Source organism: Eptatretus burgeri, chromosome 7 (assembly GCF_056783735.1).
Source record: "Eptatretus burgeri isolate ZD-2024b chromosome 7, Ebu_testis_v1, whole genome shotgun sequence".
Taxonomy (NCBI): domain Eukaryota; kingdom Metazoa; phylum Chordata; class Myxini; order Myxiniformes; family Myxinidae; genus Eptatretus; species Eptatretus burgeri.
In genome coordinates, this window is record NC_140967.1 from 67402273 (window position 1) to 67408106 (window position 5834).

The 5834-nt window shown below is 38.0% G+C and overlaps 1 pseudogene; it reads left to right on the top strand.

Moving 5' to 3' along the window:
- Positions 1 to 2543: 2543 nt before the first annotated feature.
- Positions 2544 to 2685, top strand: LOC147023462 (signal recognition particle RNA; annotated as a pseudogene).
- The last annotated feature ends 3149 nt before the right edge of the window (positions 2686 to 5834 follow it).

Sequence of the window (5834 nt, forward strand, 5' to 3'; positions counted from 1 at the left end):
GAGGAGAAACTTTTGTTAGAGATACTTTAATTGATGTTCTACCAGGTATACTAAAAGCCCTTCCACTTGTTGTGGTTACCAAATTCGCAAACCACCATTCAGGTCCCTTAGGTGAGGTATCTCGGCAAGTATATGTGTAGTTAGGCCCAAACCCGTTGTCTAGTGGGAATACATGTCATTTATGCGAGCTGCGACTCTTCAGGATAGCCGTTTTTCTTTTACTATCTTTATTTTGGACCAACCGCCATGATTACCACCACAACCACAACATCAACCACCAACCACAACGCCGCTTCACCACAACCGCCACGACCTTCCCGTCACACCTCGCCACCGTAGCATCGCCACCGTTCTTGCCCCGCTGTGGGTCCCGGTGTTGGACTCGGGCAGGGCGCACGTTGAACAGCGTGTACAAAATCACGGATTTTGTGCTTCAAAAACGGATCAAAAACGACACACGCCCACTTGTTGCCGTCCAATCGGTGAGCGAGGGGCGAATTGGCCCCGCCCCCAGGGCGATCGATATATGCAAATTTGTGGATCAAAAAGCCTTCACGCCCACTTTTTCTCGGGCCAATGGGGAGCGAGGTGAAAGGTCAAAGGGAGGGGGTCAAAAGCGAAGTTACGGGGGGATAAAAGGACGGTGTTCGTCAGTCAGAAGAAGGAGTCAGCAGAACGAGAAGGAGTCGGAGGAGGGAGAGAAGAGTGTGGAAGTCTGGAGCCCGAAGCCTGCAGTAGCTGGAGAAGCTGAAGAGAGTCGAACGAGGGGAGCCCAAAGAAGAGTCCAGGGTGGAGAGTCCAGAGGCGGAGAGGCGGCAGCGGCGAAGGCAGACGAGGGGGTGCTCGCGTCGGTGCCAGGAGCTGCACGCCCGAGGGAGGCCGGCAGCGCGACCTGGCCGAGGTGGAGACGCACACCAGGGATAATAAAGATCCTCTATACCCCGAGCATCAGCAACCCCCTCCTGTTTCCCCCCGCGCTGAGATAGTGCGACCAAGGGGGCCCCTTTTCCCACCCCTGCCAGGCACTGTCCGCGAGGCCCGCGGAGTGCGGCGCCATCGCCGCTCCGCGTCTCATCACCAGACGGGTAGGCGCGACCCGGTCTCGGCCTCAGGCCTGCCTCATTCTTGGGGGATTTCTTTTCCTTGGTTTTGAGTATGTGTTGTCGGCGCCGTCTGTGAAGTAGAATTGTATAAGTGTTGCCGTGTGCTCGGTAGTCGGTATTAGCTCTGCATTGTTTTCGCTTTTATATTTGCTTTTTGTGTAAATGGAATTGTGTTTTCTTTTTTTTGTGTGCATTTGGTGGAATTGTATTTGTGTGCTTCCCGTGTGCCGCGAATAAATGTGCCTTATTGTTGAACTGTTCTCCCGCTTCGCTTCGTCTTTTCCTCCATTGAATCCTCATCTTGCTTCACGTAAAGGGTTGGTAGTGGGCTGAATACGCCCGATAATTAATCGAACCGTCGAGGTCGACGATAACACCGCTCGGTTATTCTGATAGTACGGAACGGGTCGCTTAAGTGGCCCGTGTCCGAAGTCGACCTGCGGCGAGGTGCGATCGCCCGGTCTACCCTCCGCGTGGGTACTTAGGTAGGTCGAATTTGGCGAGCAACCCTATCCCACGCGGGGGCTGATTGGCTCGATCGCGGTGAGACCGAAAGGTCCACCCGTGACTGGTTCCCGGCGTTAGTCCGAGAGGGTCACGACTGGATTGTCCGTCCGGTGGGCGACGTGCCGCGATTCGAGTTACGTGGCCGTCAGCACGCCAGCGGGCGCGAAATCCGCAACACACTGAAGGAAATTTAAGAACTCATATTATTTACCATAATTGTTTTTATCCAATAGTTGTTATATTTATCTTTGTTCAATTTTACATCCTTGACATATTTCTCAGTATCTTTTACAAATGAAGAGATTGATTGAAACTTGTCTTTTGTGTCTTGAAACATTGTATTTATTAAGTGAAAAAAATTGGAAGATAAAATGGTTTTAAGCACAGATTCACCTATAAATTAAACGAAATTTTCATCAAGAAAATTTTAGTTTAAGCAAAGTTTTATTATATAAATATGGTGAATACAACGTACTGCGATGTTTGTAATCATGAATATAAACATTATAAAAAACACCTTCGAACCAATAAACACACATTTAATCTATTTCATCAAATATCTCCTCTTGAGTTGGAAAGAAAACATTGTGATATCTGCTCAAAGGATGTTTTGAAGAGTAGTTATAATAGACATCTTCAATCACAAAAAGACAAGAAAATTAGTTTAAAGTAAAGGGCGACTATTATATTGAAAACACTGATGGGGCATTTAAAGGGCATATAAAAATAAGGAATTTTCAATTTGGAGAACCCGGTCCATCATCAATAGCTGAATCAATTGAAATAGTGAAACCTGATGTTGAAAAAGTTATTAGAAAGACATTAAAAGAAATGAAAACTTTAAAGTTTTATATGGGAGTGAAAATGAATATGAAAAAACAAGATGAAGAACAAACTCCATATATGAGAACAGATCTTCATTTTATAACATATACCGGGCGTAGTGGCGTGCGCCTGTAATCCGGCTACTCCGGAGGCTTGGGTTGGAGGATCGCTTGAAGACGGGAGCTCTGCACTGGGCCGTGCTATGAGAGGGTGTAGTGCAGCCCGGAATCATGGCGAAACCCAATCCTTATCCCTGTGTCATAAGAGGCGACCAGGGTTGCGTCAGGAAGGGCATCCGGCGTAAAACCTATGCCAAATCAGTATGCGGATCATAACGGATGATCCGCTGTGGTGACCCCTAACGGGAGCAGCCGAAAGACGAACAACAACATCGTCATTTTATAACATCATTTCAATATTTTTGAATAGTGGGGTTTATGGAGAACGATCAAGACAAGAGGACGATGTTGATAATACAGTGGTAGGAAGTGGATTTCATATTTAAAAAATCAACTTTTTAGAAATACACATTCTAAAATCAAACCCTCTTAAAGCTTCTTCTTATATTGAATTACCAAAAGAAATAAAACTAAAGAAGGCAGTTGTTAATATTAAGAACAATGATAATAAATGTTTTCTCTGGTCTGTTGTTGCTCACTTTCATCCACCAAATTGTAATTCAGAAAGAGTAAAACAATATATGAAATATGAGAATACCTTGGACATTAAAGTTTTTAAATTCCCAATGGCACTAACAGATATTCCTAAATTTGAGAAAAAGAATAATCTTTCTATTAATGTATATGGATTAACGGATACAAACAAAGTTCAAATATTAAAAATTTCAAACAACTATAAAAATGAAGAAAGACACATTGATCTTTTATATTTTAGTGTTGGAAAATAATTCACATTATACATACATCAATAATTTATCAAGATTAATCTCTTCTCAGGTATTCAGAACAGCAAACAAAATATATCCTTTTAAGTGATGTCTTAATTCATTTCATACAAAAGAACGATTAGAACAACATTCAAAATATTGTAGTAATCATAAATCAGCTGTAATTAAAATTCCGAAACCTGGTGAAAAGATTTCTTTTGAAGATTATAATAAATCTATCATGCACCCATTTGTGATATATGCTGATTTTGAATGTATCCTAAAAAAGTTAAATACTGCTTCTCCTAATCCAAAAGAATCATATACAAATAAATATCAAAACCACATTCCTTGTGGTTTCTGTTATTATATCAAATCATCTGTTGCAGAAAAGTATAATAAACTTGAACATTATAGTGGAAAAAAAGCTTCACAAGAGTTTGTAAAATGATTAGAAAAGGATTGTATAAGACTAACTAAATTAATGAAAGAAACAAATGAACCGATGAAATTAACCGAAGAAGAAAAATTAGAATTTAGAAAGAACAATATCTGTCATATTTGTGAGGGGGAAATTGAGGAGTCTAAAGTTAGGGATCATTGTCATCTTACTGGTAAATATAGAGGTCCCGCTCATTCCTATTGTAATCTTAATTATAAATTTCCTTCTTTTATTCCAGTCTTTCTTCACAACAGCACCAACTATGATACACATCTATTTATAAATGAACTTTCAAAAACACCAGGGAATATTTGTCATAACAAACACAAGTCAAAAGTATATTTCATTTACAAAAATGATATTCACAAAACCTTTAACTCGTATTAGGTTTCTAGATGCTTACAAGTTTATGGGAACACCACTAACCTACTGAGCATCAAATCTAAGCTCCACGGGGTCTTTTCCACATCTTAATTCATTCTTTCCAAAAGAGGAAATTCTCACTAAAGAGGAAATTCAGATTAAAGAGAGAATTCAAAGTAAAGAGGAAATTCCAATTAATGAGGAAATTAATGAAGAAATTCTAACTGAAGATGAAATTCTATTTATAAAGAAAATTCAAACAATGAATGAAATTCTAACTAAAGAGGAAATTCTGATAAAAGATGAAATTCTGATTAAAGATGAAATTCTGATTAAAGAGGGAATTCTAACGAGAGAGGAAATTCAAACAAGGAATGAAATTCAAAGTAAAGAGAAAATTCTTACAAGTAAGGGAATTTATCCTTATGACTATATGGATTCATTTATGAGATTTAAAGAAACACAACTTCCTTCAAAAGAAAGTTTCTATAATAACCTTTATGAAGAAGAGACAAGTGATAAGGAATATAAACACGCACAAGAAATTTGGAAAATATTTAAGATAAAGAACCTTGGAGAATATCATGATTTGTATCTAAAAACAGATGTTTTATTGTTAGCTGATGTGTTTGAAGCTTTTAGATCACTCTGTCATAATAAAAATTGTTATGGATTAGATCCTGCCCACTATTTCACAGCTCCTGGTTTAGCTTGGAGTGCAATGTTGAAAATGACAAAACAAGATATAGATTTAATCAGTGATATAGATATGCTTTTGATGATTGAGAAGTCTAAGAGAGGTGGAACACAAGTATGTTCAAAAAGATATGCTAAAGCAAATAATAAATATCTTCCAAATTATGATAGTGAAAAAGAGAGTAATTATTTGATGTATTTTGATGCTAATAATTTGTATGGATGGGCAATGTCACAATCTCTGCCTTATGGTAAATTAGAGTGAGTGGAAGAAAAGGATTATAAAAAGGCTTTGATGAATATTGTTATTTCTTCTCAAGAGGAATTGAATGAGGAAGAAGAAGGTTATTATTTTGAAGTTGATTTGAGGCACCCGAGTGATCTTCATAATAAGCATAAAGACCTTCCTTTTGCATGTGAGAAAGAAACCCCAAAGAAAGAATGGTTAAGTGATTATCATAAAAGTTTTAATATTAAAGGCAAATCAACAGAAAAATTACTAACAACATTCTATGATAAAGAGGGATATGTTTTGCATCAGAGAAGCTTAAAACAGTTTTTGAGAGAAGGATTGAGAGTAGCTAAAATTCATAGAGTTTTAAAATTTAAACAAAGTCCTTGGATGAAAAAGTATATTAAATTCAATACAGATATGAGAACAAATACAAAAGTAAAATTTGAAGGGGATTTCTATAAATTGATGAATAATGCTGTCTTTGGAAAGACAATGGAGAATGTTAGAAACAGGCAAAACATTAGATTTGCAACATCTTGGAAAGAAGCTTCGAGATTGATAAATAAACCAAGTTTTAAGAGAGAAGAGGTTTTTTCAGAGAACTTTTCTGCTATTCATATGGAAAAGGAAAGTATTGTAATGGATAAACCAATTTATATTGGAACAGCAATTCTTGATTTATCAAAGATATTGATGTATGATTATTTGTATAATGGCTAAAAGAAAGAGTATGGTGAAAATGTTTCATTGTTGTATATGGACACTGATAGTTTTATC